Here is a 10,378-nt window from a genome sequence, read left to right on the forward strand (position 1 = left end):
GGAGTCATCCAGGTATCGGCTATCATGATTGGCATGGCTTCTTGTTTATCAATGCTCAGCTCCGCTAAGTATTCTACCGGTACTATATTCAGAGTTTCGGCGTCCTTTGCACTAGCAAGCTTTGCTAGAGCATCGGCATTGGAATTCTGCTCTCGTGGTACTAGCTTGATGGTATACTCCTCAAACTGGGCTAACCAATCTTTGGTTTGTTTAAGTGTGCCACCATGCGTAGGCCCCTTGCTTGGTATTCCCCCAATACTTGATAGACCACCAATTGGGAATCACTATTTATTTCCACCGATCGGGCACGTACATCTTTAGCCAGTCGCAAGCCTGCTAAAAGGGCTCCATACTCCGCCTCATTGTTAGAAGCATTAAATCCGAATCTTAGTACACAATGAATTCGGTGCTTCTCTAGTGTGACTAATATTATCCTAGCTCCTGAATGGTGCTCATTTGACGACCCATCAACAAAAAGTTGCCAAGTAGGAATTTCTTCTTTTTTCCTAGTAACACCTTCTTGCTCGTCGGAGACCTCAGCGATTCCGGTACATTCAGCGATGAAATCTGCTAAAGCTTGACCTTTAATAGCAGTCCTTGGTTGGTACTTGATTTCAAATTGGCCTAGCTCAACCGCCCATTTGAGTAGCTGACCAGACGACTCCGGCTTCTGTAACACTTGGCGAAGAGGCTGGTCAGTAAGGACCTTGATGGGGTGTGCCTGGAAGTATGGCCGCAACTTTCGTGATGCAAGTACCAAGTAGTAAGCCAACTTCTCGATCATGGGGTACCGGGACTCCGCTCCTATCAATCGCTTGCTAACATAATATACTGGGTGCTGCACCTTATCCTCCTCACGTACTAAGGCAGCACTAACAGCGTGCTCTGTGACCGCTAGATACATAAATAGGTCTTCTCCATCAACTGGCTTGGAAAGAACAGGAGGTTGGGCCAAATGCTCCTTTATGGCCTGGAAAGCTTGTTCACACTCTGCGGTCCACTCAAACTTCTTGCCTCCTTTAAGCAGGTTAAAAAATGGAACGCACTTGTCTGTTGATTTCGAAACGAACCTGCTTAGAGCTGCAATCCGCCCAGTCAAGCTTTGCACATCCTTTATTCTTGTTGGAGACTTCATCTCTATGAGAGCCTTGATCTTCTCTGGGTTTGCCTCTATTCCTCGGGAGTTAACAATAAACCCAAGGAATTTTCCAGAGCCTACTCCAAATGAACACTTGAGGGGGTTTAATTTCATGTTATACTTCCTCAATATTGCAAAGCACTCCTCTAAGTCTCCCACGTGCCCCTCAGCTTCCTTTGACTTTACCAGCATATCGTCTACGTATACCTCCATACTCTTGCCGATTAAGTCACGAAACATACCATTCACCAAGTGCTGGTAGGTAGCTCCTGCATTCTTTAATCCGAAGGGCATGACCTTATAGCAGTATAGCCCTATATATGTTCGGAAGCTGGTATGCTCTTCATCAGGAGGATGCATGCTGATCTGGTTGTACACTGAATACGCATCCATGAAGGACAAGGTCTCGTGACCAGAGGTTGCATCTACTAACTGGTCTATTCTCGGTAAAGGAAAGAATTCCTTTGGGCATGCTTTATTCAGATCAGTAAAATCTACATAGGTCCTCCACTTTCCATTGGGTTTGGGCACCAACACTGGGTTTGAAACCTAAGCTGGGTAGTATGCCTCTCTGATAAACCCATTCTCCTTCAATCGCTCTACCTCCTCCTTAAGAGCCTTTGCTCGATCCTTGTCAAGCAATCTCCTCTTCTGCTGTACTGCTGGATATCTTTCATCCACGTTGAGCACGTGGCTGATCACAGTTGGTGAGATACCCACCATATCCTTGTGAGACCAGGCGAAGACATCTTGATTCCTTCGCAAGAATTCTATCAGCTGTACTCTCACTTCAGCTTTCAACTTCTTCCCAATCTTGACCCCTCTCGTTGGGTCATTCTCATCTATAGGGACCTCCTCCAATTCCTCGGACGGTCCCATATCACTTTCATAATCCCCAAAGCGAGGATCAAAATCTCTTCCCTCGCTTTGGGCAACGCCCTATTTGGTGACTTCATCACCGGTTGGGGTCTTGTGCTCTTTTAAACTAGGAGTGCTCTATGCCTGTGTTTTTAGCCAATAAAATACAGGATGATACTCATGCCACCTGCTCCCGCTCAAACATCCCCTTAGTAGGCAATGGTCGCTCGAATGGACCCGCACGTGTAAAGGCCAAGTTGTTGGCCTCAATGTCTGATGTAAGGAAGTATTCTTTGTGATACTTCCCGGGGTTCGATTTGTGGGAGATACCATTGAGATATGTAATCCCCCTATGCCTATGATAGAAGTGGAAGAAGCTCGTGTTGTTGTGGGAAGGATTGGTCTTAAGGTCAAACAAGTAGTGCACCTCATGAGGGGTGGGCTCGTCCCAACCATGCAGGAAGTAGAGGATGTACAACGCAGAGAGTGCCTGGATCCCATTCAGTGCGATCTGGAATGGGGAAACATTGAAGTAATCCGCTATAGATCGGAAATATGGGTGTAGCGGAAGTGTCCCTCCGGCGTGCACATGGTGCCTGGACCAGGCGCAGTATGTTCCACCAGGCCTATTGGCTCTTTGGTGAGAGCTCGGACATATCACGTTTGCCTCGCTCAAGCCTAAAGCTTCAATGTGTTTTTGGAACAACGCGGGATTAAGCTTTGAAGATTCGGCAATGAACCAGGAGGGTTCTTCTTCTCCCTCCTTGCGTGGTTTCTGAACAGCCAAGTCCTGGATCGCGGTAGCAAATTTCTGAGAAGGTTAGTCTGAAGTTGTGGCAGTGCGGGCGTGACTGCGCTTTACCACCTTCTACACCGCCCTGCGGGCAACCTGTGGATCATGTTCCTGAGGAAGTCTGTTGGATTGTTTCATCCTCATCGTCGACTGAGAAACTTGTTGAAGGAACTGTTCCTCGTGAAGGAGATACAAAGCTGAGCGAGGGAGAATCTCCTTGAAGCGGCGGAGGTGGTCCTCGAGAGTGCAACCGGTGGACGATTTTGATGAGGAATCGCTATTTAGAGGAGTCTCGATTGATTGCGGGACGGATGTATCAGAGTCCGTATGATTGTCACCTCCCCTATAGTTAGAGCGATTCATCTACAAAAATGAATAAAACATGGGGAGGTGAGTAACCATACAGAAAAAATTCACCAAGAATAAAATTTATTTTTATACTTAGAAAAGTTTTTCTAAGTTATAAAAAGATAGCACACAAGGGAAAAAATAATCTTAGTGCCCAAGAGTGCCTAAAAAGTACTTGAGGTGTTGGAAGTTATTAAAGTTTATGTAAATGGAAATTTTTGGGGTTTTCCTATGAAGCTAAATTCCCTATGCGTGTGAGTATGCATGCCAAAGGATTGGGTATGCATTTGAAAGATAGGGAAGAAGGCCGAAGCCTAGGAGATTGGGTGTGGTCCGATCGGACCACGTTATTTACTCTAGGAGGTGGCCTAGCCTACTGCATCCGATCGGATGCCTAGGCAAGCTAAATACGCATGACCAAAGAGGCGTTCAGCAGGGAGCTGCCTCCGTGCGAGCCCAGCACCAAGCAATTCACAAAATGTCCGATCGGACACAGCCTGACCGAGGAGACGTTCAGCCTTGCATCCGTGCGAGCCCAGCACCAAGCCGTCCACGGTACGCCCGATTGGACATGGCGCGATCGAGAGGATGCGCACCCCACGGTCCGAGTTTCCAGGCGCCTGGCGCGCCTTGTGCCTCCGAGGCTCCTAGCCAGCAGCATCCCGTTATGTCCGATCGGACATGGGCATCCAAGAGGGTTCAAAATGTGGTCCGATCGGACCATATACATGCCCAGATTTTTCTTGGCAAACCGTGTAAGCAAAGCCCTAGAATCCCTATTTTAAACACATTTCTTCATTCACACATACAAAAACAAGATCAAAGCATAGAAATGAAAAGTTTTTCTTATGTTCTTGAAAACCCATTATACTATCAAAAACCCCAAAACCCATACTCATATTCATGTCAAATTAGCCCATTTGTCTTGAAATTCCAATGAAATTAAAGGTAATTTCGGGTTACCCATACCACAAACATCATCAAAACAACAAGCTAACACATTGTACAAAGCATTCATAAGAACTTCAAGAACAAGAAAAGCTATGGGGAGTTTCGGCCATGGCATGGTTTTCCTAGAATTTTTTTGAAAAATTATAACAATGTAAAGGCATGGAAAAGAAGACTTACTCAAGGTTGGAGGACGTTTGGTTTGCTTGAAGATGAAGAGCTCCCCTTGAAGTTTTTGGAATCGGCAAGGAGAAGAAAGATCTTGGGGATTTTGGCCAAAAGGGAAGGAAGAAGATGAAAGGTTTTTGAAAGTGTGATTTTTGCTTGTGTGTAGAAAAGTGTGTAAAGTTGGGTTATTTAAAGGGAAAAAAGTGGGTTTTTTAATTTACTTTTGAACCTTTGGCATTCTGGGACTATTTTTCTCTCCACGATCATGGGTGGTTTTTTGCAGTGATCGTGGGTCTGCTGCATGGAGATGAACAATTATTATTTTTTATAATGACGTCAGCTGGAGAAAAAGTTTATTATGTGAATGTATCATATAATAAACTATGGGGGCAAATGTTATCCCAAAAATTTGAAAAGGATGATGCGGCAATAAAATTGACACGTGGCATGAGTTAGTTGGGTGATCTGGCTTTGGAGTAGCCTAATACATCAGTTAAGAATTTGGACTGTTTGAGAGATGCTATAGTCAAGTCAAATACACCCGAGGAGAATATTTGAGCCAATTGTTGGTTTCAAACCCAAGTCTAAGGAGCTTAAAAGAGGGGTTTGGATTTTGGCTCTAGGGACAAAAGCGGCAGGTCCGATCGGACCTTAGCTTGAGGAGCCTCTCAAGTATTTGGCTCGGGTGTGTCCAAGATAAGCCTCCCAAAGTTTTCCAAGTATTTGGCTCGGGTGTGTCCGAGGTAAGCCTCCCAAGGTTTCCTAAGTGTTGGCTCGAACGTGTCTAGGGTAAGTAGCTAAGGAGAAGGAGTCCCATGCTAGCCAAGAATTGAGACTTAGATTTTGACAAGGAGAGCCTACACAATGTCCGATCGGACATAGTTGGGAGATGCTAAAGGAGAGTGCCTCGGACCTCCTTGGTCCGAGGAGAAGGCAAGAGAAGGTTGGCTCGGACCACCTTGGTCCGAGGAGAAGGCAAGAGAAGGTTGGCTCGGACCACCTTGGTCCGAGGAGAAGGCCACAAGGTCCGATCGGACCTTGATTGAAGGAGGTAGGCTCGGACTTACCCGAGGAGAGAGGCCAAGGGAGTTGGCTCGGACCACCTTGGTTCGAGGAGAGCCAAGCATGCATGATCTTTGGTCCGAGGAGAGCCATGCATATATCACCTTGGTCCAAGGAAAGCTTGAAGGAGTAACCAACATGCATGTGAGACTACGTCAAAATCCCTGGAACGACATCAGCAAGAATTGGTCTAGGGACCCGGGAATCTCTCATTCCTCACTCAAATTGAGGAATCAGTTGTATTTTAAATATTTCTTGTAATATAAATATAAGATGAATAATAAAATATCCCTATCTAAAGGGGATATCAGTTGAGGATCCCAGACCTATAAATAGAGGGTTGGGAGGATCGTAACGGGACTTTTTGGGCAAATTAAGAGTTAATCTGTGTTCTAGAGAGAGAAAGTGTGTTTTTCTTGAGAGAACCCCTTTTTTGTATTCTGGAATATTTACACTAAGAAACTCAGTTGACACTGGTTCATCTGATCTTGAGTGTGAGTACAATAATAAAATCTCTAAGTGGATTAGGCTATTACCGACTATCGGAGCTGAACCACTATAAAATCTCGTGTTATTTACTTTTTGTTGATAAACTGTCTGTGTCGTTTTATTTCTCTTGAAGGCTATATCGTTTTTGACGTTCTCACGTCGTTGGCTAAAAACACAGTCAACATTTTGGTGCTTTACCCTCTGGGTTGAGGCAGTGCGCGAACGAACTCCCTCCTCCTCATGACCAGGTGGGTTATCACCATCCCTGCCTGGCCTATCAATTTTCTTACGACCCGCTTCTGTGGTCCTTGCCTCTGGGGTGGGTGTCACCCCAGGTGCAGCTTGAGCATTGGCTCTGGTCAGTTGCGTAGCTGCCTCCAGAGCAAGTGCAGCTTCGCAATGTCGCTTGTCGGCCTCCTCCTGCTGTCGACGGATCTCTTCGCTCCTAGCGTCCATCTCCCGTCTCTGCTTGGCCATTTCCTCAGCAAAGGCCTCCTACCTAGCATTGAACTGAGCTAGCTCCTCCTGGAATGCGCTCATGGTCTCCTGGAGCTCTTCACCTTCTGGAGCTACATCCTCGAGCACGAACCTAGGCTCATTCTCACGATCTTGAACGCTGGGACCCTCTGATCTAGCATGCTCCTTAGAGGTGCTTGCCCTCTTGGAGGGCGCAGTGGTGTTCTTAGGCGCCATATTACTTCAGGGACTATCTGTCTTTCTCTTCAGGATCTCAATGAAAGCTCCAAAATGTTGACTGTGTTTTTAGCCAACGACGTGAGAACGTCAAATACGACAAGCCTTCAAGAGAATTTAAACGACACAGACGGTTTAATAAAGAAAAGTAAATAACACAGGAGATTTTTATAGTGGTTCAGCCCCGATTGTCGGTAATAGCCTAATCCACTTAGAGTTGTTATTTATAGATCCGTACTTAAGATCAGATGGACTGAGCCAACTGAGTTTCTTCAGTACAAATTGCAAAAATACAAGAATTCTCTCAAATGCCAGCACTTTCTCTCTCTAGAATACTCAGACCCAAATTTCTCTCTCTAGAAAGAAGAAGCAGAAAAAAACCCCCTCTCTCATCCCATAAGCCCTCTATTTATAGGCTTAGGGTCATACATACGGTATCCCCTAGAACCAAGATATTTTATTATATTTATTACATTTAAATTACAAAGAAACATTCAAAATTCAAAATGTAACAAACCCCCCATTTGTGGGAAGAATGAGAGATTCCCGCATATCTTGTTGAAGTTGTTTCTAGGAATCTTGACTTAGTCCTCCTCTTGCTAGTTGATCCACTTCCTACTGACCACCCATGCAAGTGCTGGTCGGACATGTGCATGGTGGTAGGACATGCACTTGTTGGTCGGACGTGCATGGTGGTAGGACATGCATGGCGGTAGGACATGCACTTCTCTCCCCTAACATGGCACTCTCCTCTAGCATGCCATGTTTCTCCTCGGACCAAATCCTTGGGGTCTCCTAGGACCACTCTCTTGGGGTCTCCTAGGACCACTCCCTTGGGGTCTCCTAGGACCACTCTCTTGGGGTCTCCTAGGACCACTCTCTTGAGTTCTCCTAGGATGCACTCTCCTTAGCTCTCCTAGGATGCACTCTCCTTAGCCTCCTAGGATGCACTCTTCTTAGCTCTCCTAGGATGCATTCTCCTTAGCTCTCCTAGGATGCATTCTCCTTAGCCTCCTAGGATGCACTCTTCTTAGTTCTCCTAGGATGCATTCTCCTTAGCCTCCTAGGATGCACTTTCCTTAGCTTTCCTCGGACCAAGGTGCACTTGGCTTGGTTATGACATCTTTCAAGCAGTCCAAATTCTTCGCCAGTCTACCGGGTCCTTTATCACAACTCTGAGGAGTCAATGTATTTATTGACTATTAATGTGTCTTTTACTGATCAGGCACTGCCACTTGTCACCTTTATTGCCACGTTATTGATCTCCAATTTTTGGGTATAACATTTGCCCCCCAAGTTTATTATACGATTTCCCTTGTATGATAAACTTTTCTTCTAGCAAAATATTCTTGAGATCATTCAACAGCTCCTATCCGGTTGATAACTTTCACGTAAACTCCCACGATAGAACTTGTCTTGTGATTTTTTCAAATTATATTTCTTGATATAATGAAAACATAAGCTCCCTTTGTATATGTTGCAAAATCATCATGGTATAGAGACAGGTTGTTGAATATCCTCCATTTGGTTGTGCTAGGATTAGAATTTCGGTGATTCGATCGGACCATGGGTGAACTCCTTGTCTTCTCCTCGGACTAGGGTCCGAGGAAATTTCTTGGCTCTCCTCGGACATGTCCGAGCCACATATTTTTGGAAGCTCACCTCGGTCATGTCCGAGCCACACATCTTGGAAGCTTAAACTAAAGTCCGATCGGACTCTTTGTGGCCTCTCCTTGGACCAAGGTGGTCCGAGCCAATCTCCTTGGCTTCTCCTCGGACCAAGGTGGTCCGAGCCAATCTCCTTGATGCTCACCTTGGATAGGTCCGAGCCAAGCACTAGGCTCCTCCAACTATGTCCGATCGGACCTTGTGTGACCTTGGCCAAAATCTAAGTCCATCTTTTGGGCATGCATGGGACCTCTCCTCGGACTTGGTCCGAGCCAACCATTTTGGAAGCTCACCTCGGACATGTCCGAGCCAAACATTTGGCACACAAGCATGGTCTTCTCCTCAGACTTGTCCGAGCCAACCATCTAGGGGCTCCTCAAGCTAAGGTCCGAGCCAATCCCTTGGCACACATGCATGGCTCTCCTCGGACATGTCCGATCGGAGCTTTCATGACCTTTCCTTGAACCAAGGTCCAAGCCAATGACTTGGCTTCTCCTCGGACATGGCCCGAGCCAAGCATTTGGCTCCTCTAACTAAGGTCCGATCGGACCCTTTGTGGCCTCTCTTTGGCCAAGGCCTAAGCCCATCTCTTGAGGTGCCAAGGACCTAGGTCCAACCGGACACTTCTTGGCTCCTCGGACACAAGACTACTCAGACTCATCTTGGCTCATCGGATGCATGGGCTGCTCAGACTAACACAGCCGCTCAGATGAGTGTCCGACCGGATGCATATATTCTTAGACACAAGGCACGCACTCTTCAGGCAAGGGCCATCTACTCGGATGTAGCTGCTTGGACCCGTACACCGTAGGCACTAGACACACCGCTCAGATGCTAAGCACATCTTGGCTCCTCTTGGTCGAATGTAGCACCTTAGGCACAAAATTTCTGGGCCTAGATCTTTGGACATAGGCGAGATGCTCCTTGGATCAACATGCATCTGATCGGCCATCTCAAGGTGTATGCTCGACACACATTTTTTATGCATTTGCTTGGGCATTTGCTTGGGCACTCTTAGGAACTTTTAGGAAAAACCATCAAAGCACCTTGTTCGAACCTCCCATAATTATTTTGAGAGATTGATTTCTCTCAATCAATCTTGGTGAAAACTTGACTTTTCCTCTCAAAGACAACTTTTCACTATGTAGCATTTATTTTGCATGCATTTGTTTGATTCACTCCAGGGAAGTTGATCAATGATACATGCTTAGCTGACCAGGGAAGTTGTATCTACTCTCCTGAGCAAGAAAACTTTGCACCTGATCAGCTAAACTTGTAGCTGTTGGCATTTATACTTTACTTCTGTTTATTAACTTAAAACATTCTAAGTATCCTCTAGACTTAAAAAGATATAAATTTTTTGTGAAGAGTAAAGTCACTTGGTGTATGCCTTATATTTTTGCATGAGTACTTAGTTTTCTAACTTAGAAATTCTAGACATTTCATAAGTCCATGCTAAGTATACTTTCTCACACTCTTATTGCTCCAACATTTTATGAGCATGATGTTTATGGTCACACGAATATCTGCTCCTAACTTGAAATTTTAAAAATTCCAAGTTACTTAAGCTTTGTCAAACAAGTTAGCTCAATGGCCTTTTTGGACTTCGAAAATTTACAAGTCAGCCTAAAAACAGATATATTAACTCGTGCTCTTATTTCCTGTGTTAAGTTATATACCAGTATACCCCATGTGCCCCCCAGGTGGTTGAGGGTTGAAAGATCCTTAGTCACTTGCTACCTAATCAAATCTATTCGAGCAGTTAATTACTCGTGAAACACATAGAATATATGGAAAATACTCAAGCAGTTGAACACTGCTTGAACATATCGACCAGTTGAACATTGCTCGAACATATCGACCAGTTGAACACTGCTCGGATAACTAACACACATGCATATTTGTAGCAAGAATCGACCACGCTGCGCGTAGTCTCTTTTATTACTCGTAAATTAAAATGGACAAAACATGTCTAATAACGAGTCTTAAACAACCAAAATTGTTCAAAATAAAATGACTGGTTAGCAAATAACCAGTTCATACACCAAACTTAAATAACAAGTCTAAAAAACTCGAAATCAAGCTACCACTCTGAAAACGATATTTAAAAATAATATCTCCTTCGATGCTCTATGTGCACGCCACTCCAGTGATTCCTGCTCCTAGCACTCCCCCTCAGCATACTTCTCCTTTGCTTAGTTGCTCTCCTCAGC

This window comes from Humulus lupulus, chromosome 4 (genome assembly GCF_963169125.1).
Source record: "Humulus lupulus chromosome 4, drHumLupu1.1, whole genome shotgun sequence".
NCBI lineage: Eukaryota > Viridiplantae > Streptophyta > Magnoliopsida > Rosales > Cannabaceae > Humulus > Humulus lupulus.